The 12,436-nt window shown below is 47.9% G+C and overlaps 1 protein-coding gene across 2 annotated transcripts in view; it reads right to left on the bottom strand.

Moving 5' to 3' along the window:
- Nucleotides 1-12,384, bottom strand: part of TSPAN9 (tetraspanin 9) — a 128,148-nt gene extending 115,764 nt beyond the window's left edge. Inside the window, exon 1 of one of the 2 annotated variants that reach the window (XM_079991718.1) lies at nucleotides 12,266-12,384. The gene's annotated coding sequence lies outside the window, so the exon portion shown is untranslated. Of the gene's footprint in view, nucleotides 1-11,707; nucleotides 11,866-12,265 lie in introns of those variants that run through there. The other variant, XM_079991719.1, reaches the window with a different exon arrangement.
- Nucleotides 12,385-12,436: the final 52 nt, after the last annotated feature.

The raw sequence follows: 12,436 nt of genomic DNA, 5'->3' as shown, positions 1-12,436 counted from the left end.
AGTATGCTGGCAGATATAATTCATAAGTGATGTAGGCAAAGCATCCTCCACTATGGAACAGAAAATTTCCAAAAGGCGACAGCTCTCCATTCCCTTCATGAAGGTGGTGTAAGAAACCCTTTCCACAGGTTCCTCAACTCATTAGGCATCCGGCTTTCAAAACTGTTTTGGCAGAAGTCATATTGTTCACTTCATATTTGTCTTATTCTCTGAAATCAGCAATTTGAAAGTGCTCTCCTATGATATATTGGGCACTGAAGATATCCTAAGAATAGGGACCATCTAAAATGCTGGTATGAATTACAAAGAGGAAGAGATATTTTTATTATTATTAATTTGCTAGTTGTATCTCTCCTTCCTTGTGATTTGTACCAGCATTTTACTGGTACAACAACTCTTTGAAAGTAAGTTAGGTTGAAACTTGAGAAACAAGTTTCATTTGTAAGATGGATCATTTGTAAGATGGATCATTTTTATGCAAATCATGGCTCTCATTTTGAAGAAATGCATTAATGTTCGTTGCAGCAGCCCTGGCTACAAACTCCCCAGGTGAATGATGCTCTGGGGCTGTCCAGGGGGTGCTTCCCAGGCCCCTGTGGGGCAGTGCAAGGAGGCACCTCTATTCGGGGTGGGGTGGGGAGTGCAGCTCAGAGACCAGGGGCGGCAGCAGCGGCTGCCCAGAGGACTCCCAAGGAGAGGATAGAGGAGGCTGAGGGAACACTCCACAAGGGAGGGTGTTCAAAAAGGGGTGAGGGGCTGCCAGCTCTGCAGGCAAGGGGTGACATAATTGAGCTCCTGGGCCCCACAGGGGTGCCACAGAAATAATGTATGTAGTTGGTCAAGGGAGCCATGGACCCAAAAAGGTTGAAAACCTCTGCTTTATGAGTTAACGAAGTGTTATAAGCACCATCTAGTGGCGAAAAGCCACTAAGCATTTAAGCAAGCAACAGACACCAACAAGCATATATAAGCTGACGTAGTAATTATACACTTAGTCATAATTGCCAGACATAGTAATTATGTTCCTCCCAAACTAATTTATTTATTCATACTGTACTTTTTTAAAAACATATTCTAGTTAAGTCTGGCTCATGATGCATTTTTATCCATACATTTGTTTATCAACTTCCAAGAGTTCAAGGGCAAAGGAAATGCCATGTATAATTTTAGATTTAAACAACAAGGCAGGAAAAGCTCATCAAACTTTGTTTATCAGAAACTCTGTTAACTGTCTCCTAGCCTCATAAATCCATTCACAGAAAGCCATGCCTGTGAAGTATATTAAATCTAAGTGGGGATGGGACACACACCACTGCAAATGTTATGTTATGTTATGTTATGTTATGTTATGTTATGTTATGTTATGTTATGTTATGTTATGTTATGTTATGTTATGTTATGTTATGTTATGTTGTTATGTTATGTTATGTTATGTTATGTTATGTTATGTTATGCCGTGCCGTGCCGTGCCGTGCCGTGCCGTGCCGTGCCGTGCCATGCCATGTCATGTCATGTCATGTCATGTCATGTTACCCAGAGGTCTCAGGGCGATTCACAGAATAAAATCAAAATATAAAACCACAATATATACCATCAAAAGAAAAACAACAACCCAATAACACCCCCTCCCCCCCAAAAAAACCCCACATTTTAAAAGGACATAGGATGTCCATCAAATCAACCAAAGGCCTGGTTAAAAAGGAATGTTTTTGCCCAGCACCTAAAGGTGTATGATGAAGGCACCAGGCCAACTTCCCTGGGGAGAACATTCCATAGATGGGGAGCCACTGCAGAGAAGGCCCGTTTTCGTGTTGCCACCCTCCGAAGCTCTCAAGGAGGAGACACACAAAGAAGGGCCTCAGAAGATGATCTCAGCGTCTGGGTAGGTTCATATGGAAAGAGGTGGCCCTTGAGGCTATCCCTATCCAGATAGGGGCGTAGCTGGGCCACCAGCCGAAGCTGATGGAAGGCACTCTGGACAACTGAGGCCACCTGAGCCTTGAGTGACAGCAGAGGATGCAGGAGTACCCCCAAGCTACGAATCTGCTCCTTCAGAGGAAGTGTAGCCCCATCAAGGGCAGGTGACCTCCCAGCCATCTAGTCCAGGGAACCACCCACTAACAGTGCCTCAGTCTTATCTGGATTGAGCTTCAGTTTGTTGGCTCTCACCCAGTCCATTACCAAGGCAAGACACTGGTCCAGCACTTCCACTACCTCACCTGCAGATGTAAAGGAGAAATAGAGCTGAGTGTCATCAGCATATTGCTGACAACTTACTCCAAACCTCTGGCTAACCCCAGCAGTTTCATGTAGATGTTAAGTAGCAGAGAATAAAATTGAGCCCTGAAGAACTCCACTCTGAATACTCCATGGAGCTGAAAAGCACTCCCCAAGCATCGCCCTCTGGGAGCGACCATCTTAGTAGGACTGGAACCACTACAAAGCAGTTCCACTCACCCCCAACTCAGACAGCTGCTCCAGAAGGATACCATGGACTCCCATGATCCCTAGTTAGCAGGACCAGTGGTCAGGGATGATGGGAATTGAGGAAGCCTGGTCAATGGTATCAAAAGCCGCTGAGAGATCAAGAAGAATTAACAGGAACAAGTTTCCCTTGTCTTTCTCTCAACGGAGGTCATCATACAGGGCAACCAAAGCAGTTTCTGTGCCAAAACCCAGCATAAACCCCAATTGAAATGGATCCAGAAAATCAGTTTCTTCCAAAAGTGCCTGGATCTGGTCTGTGACCACTCGCTCCAGAACCTAGCTCAGGAAAGGGAGATTAGCAACTGGTCAGTAGTTAGTTAGGTTTTCTGAATCCAGAGAAGGTTTCGCAAGGAGTAGTTTTACCACTGTCTCCTTCAAACAGGCAGGGACCATCCCCTCTTGTAAGAGGCATTGATCACCACCCTGGCCCAGCCAGCTGTTCCCTCCCTGCTGGTTTTTATCAGCCAAGAGGGGCAAGGGTCTAGACCGCAAGTGGTCACCCTGACCAATCCGAGCACCTTGTCCACATCCTCGAGCCTTACCAACTGAAACTCATCCAAAACAACAGGACTAGACTGTGCCCTGGACACCCCACAAGATTCATTTGCAAAGTCAAGGTCTTAGCATCCTTACGAAGAAGACTGCAGTACGTCTCCACATAGCCAGGAGATTCACACACCAATACAGAGTTCTCTTGCTGGATTGGGAACAGCATACACATTAGACATCAATCCACATATGTATGATATATATCAGGATGCAATCACTGTCTTGGCGGTGTAGTGGTTAGAGTGCCAGACTAGGACCTGGGAGACAAGAGTTCGAATCCCTACTCAGCCATATAGCTCATGGAGTACCATGTGCCACACTCACTCTCAGCCTGCCCTATCTCACAGGGTTGTTGTGAGGATAAGCTGGGGAGACAGGGAACTATGTCTGGCATCTTGAACTCCTTGGAGGGAAGGAGGGAAATACAGGGGGCAACCATTCTGCGCATATTTGATTGGTGTGTGGCTGCCAACGCACACTCCATTATTGGCCCTGGAAGAAGGCAAGGTGGGACTGGGGTGGATGCCAATGCACAAGATAACAACCCCCCCTACACCAACGGGGAGTTACCTGTATACGCAGTGAATAAATGAAATATCTGCCCTGCAGGAATATGTTGTCAAGGTGAGAGTAGGGTCAGGTCAGCAATAACTCCTTATTCAAAGAAACGGGTAGATCTTGCCCCAATGAGGCTGTTGAAAGGACCAAAGGTCCCCGCCTCCCCACAGCTTCCTAGGTCTACCCAAGGTCCTTCCCAAGCAATCTGAGACTCCTTGTCTGCCTTTGCTCTGCCTTCTTCATTCCTCTTCTGGTTCTGGAAGACCAAGTGGAAGGGAGCCAGTTGAAGTAAGAGGGAGAGACCCCAGGCTTCTTCAGCGGCCTGCCTCATCTCTGGGTCCCCCTTCTTTCTTCCACCACCTCTTCCTGCTCACCAAACCCTGTTACCTCTTCAGCTCCCAACACTTCCTCTTCCCAGTCTTTCCCCTCTTCTCCCCATGACCACTCCTTGTCTTCCCACCACTAAGCCCGACTCTGAGCCTTCTTCCCCTGGGGATTCCTCCAGCTGGTGCCTCCCCCACTCCTTTGCATTCAGCCAGTCCATGACATTCAGTTCATCATTTGAAAAATAAGACTCTAGAGCCATCTTGCCCAAAAATGGAAACTAGACATTCTGCTTTGGTAACCGCAACTATGGCTTAATGTGCCTTTTGGCACACAGGGTTTCTATATCTTGAGTTTCCAACACTGGATTTGAACCAGGAACAGGAGAAACAAATGGGCCCCAGCAACCAAACATTACAGGGGAGAGCCCTTTTCATGGCTCCGGTCCCTCCATCCCCCCCTCTCCTGTTCTGTTCCCACACCCCACCCTCAGGCACCAGTAAGTCATGGCCACAGTTCTTTTTGGGCTGTGTTGGGAGAGACGGGGATGAACATTGGTGTGCCTAGTCCATCTCCACTGATTTCTATGGGGACTTTCAGCCAGTGGTGTCGCAATGGGGCGGGGGGGGGTGTTACGCCCCAGGTTCCATGTCTGTGGGGGTGACAAGAAGTCACCCAGCGGGGGTTCGTAGCAGCACGAGCAGCCATTGCGCAGCCGCAATTGCATGTGGAGGATCCTCCGTTCATGGCTGCAGCCGCAAGCAGAGGATCCCGGCACCAGCGGCAAACTGCTAAGTACAGTGCGTGTGCGGCATCGCACATATGCACTGTCTGTAGCGACACCGCACATGCGCTGAATAGCGGTTTGCTGCTGGTGCCACTCCAGCGCCGTATGGACGGGGCCGGGATCAAGAGGAGCACTGGAGTGGCACCGGTGGCAAGCCGCTATACAGCGCATGTGCGGCATCACTACGTAGGGCGCATGCGGTAGCGACACTGCACATGAGTCCTATGTAGCGACACCCGCCCCAGGTGTCATGACGCCTTCCTTCGCGCCTGCTTTCAGCCCCCGCACCTTAATGCTGCTTCTTCTTCTAAATACTGTTTTTGTACTTCTGCAAACCTCAGGGTTATCATAACTCTTCCTATTTTCGATACGTAAGTTACGGTATGCAAAGACTTGAATCAGAATTAGGACACAGGATCATGATGATGATAAATCTTCTTTCCTAAACAAAAAAGAGACACCCGCTTACACAGATTTTGCTAACTTACCCACTTTTCCCTCTGGCCTCTCCCCATGTTCACATAATTATTCCTAAATTACATTCAGCAGTTTCTCAGTTGGGAAAGCAATAGAAGCCCCAACAAACGGGCTTATTTGCACTGGCTGGGTTCCCTGAACCTGACCCCCACATCCACTGGTTGTAGATGGCTGGTACCAGCCAACTCTAAGCCACTGTCCCTGGACAAACATCTATTGTTAAAATACTAATGTAAGGCATTTAGTCAATCCACTGTTCTCAGTCGCTATCAAAGGAAACACTCACAGAAATATAAAAGCAGGAAGCATAACTAAAAACACATGCAGATTTGCCAAGAAAATGTGCTGCCTGGGATTTTCATAGAAAATGGCACCAGTCTATAAACAATGCAGAGCATTTTAATTCTCCTATAGTTGCAAAAATCCCTTTAGTAATCTGATATTGTGGTGAAGCAATCCAGTTAAACCAGATTGTTGGTTTTTTAAATGAGAAGTATTTGACAATCAATGACATTTTACATACAAATTTGAAATTGTATTGAATGCTAAGATCACCTCTTTCTGAATTCATGGCCCACTCTCTTGATAGGGCTGCCGCCTCTGTGGCTTATAGGCAGAGTCCTTCTATCAAGACCGTATCATATTGGCCACAAGTAGAGAGCTGAATCTAACTGGTGGGTCACATCCTGCTCAAGCTCCAGGCTTTGAACTGGAAAGTCCAGGTTGAGGAAAAAGAACAGAAAGTCAGTTGGGGACAGGCATATAAAGGGCAACATTTCATATATTATTATATTTTTCTGCAGTCAGCTATCATCACAAAAAGCACAGGCGGCAGACTATGATAGCATGATAGTGGCGGCAGCAAGGGAATACCCTTCTCTGTTTTGCCTCAGGCGGCAAAGCATCTTTGACTGGCTTTGTACACTGCATGTGCTGTTTGTATTGGTTCTTTGTCCAATTCACCCAGGTATGCAAGGCCTTTGTGAAATCTCTCCATAAATACGCTCACCATAAGCTGGTTCTAGGTCCCCTCTATCCCTTCTGTTCTCTGACAGGAATGGACTTTATGTGTAGGTCTACTCTCAAGAATTTGCAGTTGTCTCTGCGTCTGGGCAGCTGAGAACGCTGATTCCAGTGGTATATTCTGAAAAATATGTAAGCCAAGATTTCCTGGCACGGGTTTGATTATGTCCACATATATTTCAGCTAGACTGTTGGGCTGCAGCTAATACATGCTAATGGTCAACTGAATGAACTTCTTCCCCAAACATTTGCAATTCTGCCAATGTGTAATGAGGCCCATTGTCCAAGATTAACTCATTGTCAATGCAGTGCCTGGCAAACACAGCCTTGGTATGATATATTACAGTGCTAGAAAGCGTGTTTTCAGTTGCATCACCTCCAAGTAACAAATTGGCAGGCTGCTAGCTTCAAGAGCTCGGATTGACACTGTGCTCCTGTACTGCCTGTATGATTCGAAGTGTGACTTCAGTACCGCTTCTGCTGCACGTAAAACAAGGCAGCTAAAAGCACCACGAGAAAGATGTCCAAATAGTGAAATGGATTAGTTCAATGGACGTGAGGTCACAAGTCATGTGAATCATAGAATCACAGAATCATAGAACCTGTAGAGTCGGAAGGGACCCCAAGGGTCATCTAGTCCAACCCCCTGCAATGAAGAATCAAGAGTCAAATTTTAATTTTACAAGCCCAAAGGATTACAAAATGTTGACTGGCTTCCACAAAAGAAACTAAGACTATGTTGGCGGTAACTGAAGGTAGGCTTCATAGTCTGCCCTTGAGATCTGCCCCTCTGCTGCTCCAGAGAAGCGGACATGGAGCAATGGTTCCAAACTACAAGAAAGAAGATTCCACCTAAACATTAGGAAGAACTTCCTGACAGTAAGAGCTGTTCGACAGTGGAATTTGCTGCCAAGGAGTGTGGTGGAGTCTCCTTCTTTGGAGGTCTTTAAGCAGAGGCTTGACAAACATATGTCAGGAGTGCTCTGATGGTGTTTCCTGCTTGGCAGGGGGTTGGACTCGATGGCCCTTGTGGTCTCTTCCAGCTCTATGATTCTATGATTCTATGATTTAAAACAGAAAAAGTTTCCCTCAAATAAAAAACGCTAAGCTTGTATTTATTTATTTATTTAAGAAGGAAGATATCCAAGTGGAGGCAGTTGTGAGGCTGAGTAAGCTTGGGACAGAAGTGAGGAGCAATGTCCTGGAGAATTCCAAGGAGAAGAGTATGGCGTCTGAGGACACAAAAGAACAGAAAAGGACTTCCCAGGGGCAGGGGGCTTCTAAGACAAAGGATGATTTAACTGAGGGGAAAGCTGGAGGGAAGGAGCATTGGATGACAACAGGCAGATATGAAGCCATTTGTAGATACAGAAACATACTGTTACAGGTGCCTCCCACCCTCCAAGAGTACAAAGCAAAAAACGAATTGTGTGTATCATTAACGCTAATATATTTAACAATTCAGTCGCACATTGTACCAATGATAGTAATCTTCCCCCCTCCCAAATCACATGAGCCAATACACAATTCATATCAGTGACACATTTTTAATATGACGTTTTTAATAGCAATTGTTAATTGTCGCCAGATTTGGCAACTGACATCTCTACCATCTGGCTGGTCATCTGGTGCCAGCCGATCTATGGGGATGAGGGCTTTCTTTCCACTGAGGATTGCTGACACCTTGCTTTGTAAAGCAAATGAAGACAAGATGGGGGATTTATCTGAAGAGGGAATACCGTAAATGCTGTGCACAAAAAGAATCAAGTGGAAAAGCAGTTGAGAAGAAGTGTGGCTGCAGTTTCACTCTAACAAATGCAGAAACCAAATCAAACCTCTTTTACACAATTAGAGGGGGTAGTTTGCCCAAACCTGTATCTTTATCAATTTGTGAACAACTTTCCGTAGAGAATCCATTTTGTTCTTTTTGCAATTTGTGATATTTGGAGAGTTGTAACCAGCCATAGAAAAACAGGTCATACAGAGAGCACAGCAGGACTTCAGTAGGCATGTATAGGAATGCACCGGAAAAACCCTGTAGTAACTCAAAGCACCTCCCCCCCCCCTTTTTAAAAAATCATTTTTAAAAAGGAATGTAGGAGGTAGACAGGGCTGGAGCCAAGGGGGTCCTTGGCAGCTGGTAAAGCAGAGTGGGCAAGTAGGCGGGCAGTGCTGGCAAAGGGGACTTTTCGCAGGGGTTAGCAATCCTGCAAAGGTAGGTGTAGAGGGAAAGGGAGAAAATGGGCTGGTGGGGGGTGGTCCAGATCGGGCAGAGCGTGTATGTGTATGTTGGACAAAAAACACAAATCTGCCCCTTCAAGGGGAAAATTTGATGGGGGAGATGTTGGGCTCGCGCCCTGCAGTTTGTCACTGGGATATTGGAGGGTATGCAATTGTAAAAAGATAACATACGATAGCAAACTATGCATTTAATATCGTAAGAAAACTCTGCATCATCAGGTTATCAGCATTGTGTGAATGTAATCTATGTTTGGAAGCAGCTCATTTCTCCCTCAAATTTTTTTCCTTGTCCTGAGACTGGATAAAGTTGTGAAATTAACTTGAACTGGCTGTGTGTATTGGTTGCGGACAGGGCCATCGTACCCATAGGCGCTAGGAGTGCGGGGCACCCGGGCGCCGGGCTCTCAGGGGTGCCAGGCCGAGAGTCCGGGGCCCAAGAGTTGAATCTGGGGAAGAGCCCGCTCATTGGTCAGAGTGCAACAGCGGACTCTACTGCTACAGGCGGCTCTGTGCCGTGAGTTTGGGGGCAACCAAGCCAGCGAGACGCCTGCGTGCCTGGGACTGGACAACCTGGGGGGGGGCACTGGGTGGATCTTTGCACCCCGGCGCCGCATAGGCTTCAGACAGCCCTGGTTGCAGAATATGCAGCTGCCTTAAAACGAAACAGTTGAGAAAAACAATTTTGCATAGTTGGAGAGCTATGCAAGACTTCTTATAGTTACTTGGTGAATAAAGGAAGACCCATCTATTCCTTCACATGCTCCAGTAGTTACAGTCCAAGTTCTAGCAACCCCTGCTGCTTCAAGTGGGAGGGCTGAGAGATAGGACTGTTCACCTGCAAACCCTTGTATGGTTCTCTTGTAAAGAGGTATCAACATGGGGGGGGATATTGTTTTCATTTGGCTTTTGAACAGTTAAAATCAGTGAAGGGCTAGCAATTAAAGGCTCTTCTCTCAACCATGGATATGAATTTCTTTATGTGCCTTTGTGTATCACAGTTGGGGGGGAAACCCAATTAAAATTGTATCATGGCATTATATCTCACATTTTTCTCCATGGAGCTCAAGGTGGCTTACATAGTTCTTCTGCTCCTCATTTAATCCCCCAATATTTTCCACTTTGGGGTTACTTCTAACTGTTTAGAACAGCTAACAGCGCCATCACATGCATGTCTACACAGAAGAAAAGTCCAGCTGAGCAAGTGGGTCTAAAACTGCAGCCTGTCTTTTCCAAGTTCATATATGAATCAAGAGGGAGACTAGGACATGTTTGCTGACTGTAAAACATTTCTTAACGTTTCCAAGACTGTTTAGTATTTAACTAATACTATGAGACTTATCTCAGACCCTGGAAGGATTTGAAAACACCACAGGGTGAATTGGGGCCATAGGAAGAGTTACAAGTTGTGAGAGTCTCTATCCCAACAGTATATATGGAATGAATTCAGCCATTTTGCTAGGTGGACAATGGGGCAAAAAGTTTGCATCATTTAAAGCTCTAAGAACGAGATCACTCATAATTTGCACATATTTCTTTTACCCTGAGACAATTAGTTAGTACATACACCCATGAGGAAAATTTCTTTATAAATACAGCCATGCTTTTCTAAGTAGAATATATGCTGGGCATTATTAGAATATATGTGGTACATTTATTTAAAAATGAAGACCTGTGAATAGTCTATTTATTACATTTCTGTCCCTTGCCTTTTTATCGAGAATTTCTTCATTCTCCTGGGCAAATTGCTTGAAAATGAATGTCCCTTGGTAATCTACCTTTCTAACTTTTAAGGCAGAAAATACCCTTGCATGTTTAGGAGCCTATTATTAACAGTGACCAAACACTGTTTGTAGACAAAGGTAATTCATTGTAACTGTGTGGTGAGCCCTCAACTATGTCACTAGTTCTGCTATTTTACTCGCAAATTTCTCCCAGGTGTTGCAAAGCTACATTCTGATACTGAATGGTTGACTGCGCATTTCTATCATTCACCTGAATTCAACAAGCATTAAAAGAATACACTCGATTTTATGCCGCTTTCCATAACCAACATGTTATTGAGGTTCATACACTTCTCTGAACTCCTGCAGGAGAGGAACAAGAAGTCCATACAGGCAGCAACCGATTTGCATGGGGGTTATGTTCCAGACCCCCGTGAGCATCGGTGGGGCACGTGTAAGGCTGCCCCACCCTGTTCTGCCCCTTTCTGTGACTTTTCAGGTCACTTCCAGGTTCAGGCAGATGTGCTCATGTGTGGTTACGCACATGCGTGGACAAGCACAGGGCTTTTTCCCAGCCAGAATTCAGCAGAACTCAGTTCCGGCACCTCTCAGGTGGGCACCATTGCCATTCTAAGAGAACGAGGGAGGCATTGATGGTGAGTTCTGGCACCTCTTTTTCTAGAAAAATAGCACTTGGCAAGGCTAAATCAGTTGCTGCTTGCATTCCCTTTCTTTATGAGGCCAAAGGACTTCCCTTCAAATATGCACTTCCTGTGAAGCACAGTAAACAGGGATTAAAATGAACAAAACAGCCAGGAAGCATTAGCCAAGAAGCACCCCATGTATCAGGCGTAGGGTTCCAGCCTCATATAAACCTAGCAGGTTTGAATCTAATTCATGCATGAAGGTGTTAAAACCACGGAGTAAGCTGTCCTGCCAGACTTAGCCTGTGCCATCACTTCCCACTGGCTCACCGAGCCTTTGTTATCTCTCACTCTTCATGTGAATTTTGGTATGTAAGGAGATCTGAGAATGGCTTTAGCCAGCCTCTTTTGTTTCAGTCCAGAACGGAGTCTGAAACAAGTGTTCTTCTGTACCAACAGTTCAGAAACTTGCACCTTTTGTAACTAAGCAAAGTTTTGACTGCCTGTGCATCTTTTCTGACTTCTGCACGGAAAAGCGCATGAAGCTGACCTTTGCAGAGTTCTGTGTAGGTAAGCCATTTTGTGGCTTCTCAAATGCGTGGTCTCTTTCTGTGCTAGGGAAGTGGGATGTCTTGGGAAAGCGCTTTTCAAAGAGGACATTTTGGGATTCACTGCCAGGGCACATTTTCAAGGTTTGACAGCCCCTATCCGCACGCTTTTCTTTGATCTCAAAGAGCAAACTTTGCTCTTGCCTTCCAGGGTCCTATACCGGGCTGGTTTCCACGCCCCATCTCCGCTTCTCTCCCTGCCCGTTTCGGAGCTGTGGCCCAAGTGCAGCCCCCCGGGAAAGGGGGCGAGAGGCTTCCCTGAAGGCGCCTCGACGCCCAGCCTCCTACCTCCAACTTGGGCGCAGTTGTGCTCCAGGAGCGCGGTCTCCCTCGCCCGTCTGCTCGGCCTTTCCCTCGAGCGCTCTCTCCATCCCTCGCCAGCCGCCTCGCTCCGGGCCACGGGCGCTCTCTCGCTCCCTCGGGTGCAACTCCGCCCCGCGCTTCTCCCCCTCCGGCCCCAGATGCGCGGCGACTACAACTCCCGTCATCCCTCGCCGCTGGTCCCGAGGGCCGGGGATGGTGGGCCTTGGAGTCGCTGCGCCCCATCTGGGCGCCCAAGCCGCGCATTCCTTCCCCGGCGCGCCCCCTCCAGGGCGGTCCGCTCCGCCCCTCCGCTTCCTCGGCTGCGCGCAGCCTGGCGCCTCGCCGCCCTCCCGGAGCAGCCGGGGCGACCCTCCTTGCCAGCCGCGCCGGGACGCGGGGCCGCCTCCCCTTGGTCCGGCTCCTGCGCCGAGTCCGCCTTCCCCGGCAGGCAGGCAGGCCTGTCCGGCCCTCGTCCGGCCCCGCCTCGCCCGCCGGCCCCCGGGAAGCGGCGGCGGGACCCGCGCGACGCCGCGCCGCACTCACCGTCTTGTCCGCGCCGTCGGAAGCCAACCCGGGCAGCGGCGGGGAAGGGCTGCGCTCCGCTCGCGGCGGCTCCGCCTCGCCTCTCCTCTCCTCGGCTGCCAGCGGAAACCAGGGGAGGGAGCGGGGAGGAGCCGGCCGAGGCCGCGCGGCCGCCCTCCGCCCCGCGTCGCC

This window comes from Podarcis cretensis (genome assembly GCF_951804945.1).
Source record: "Podarcis cretensis genome assembly, chromosome: 9".
NCBI lineage: Eukaryota > Metazoa > Chordata > Lepidosauria > Squamata > Lacertidae > Podarcis > Podarcis cretensis.
Note: the sequence above shows the minus strand (reverse complement) of the source record. Positions and strands in the feature narration are given on the sequence as shown.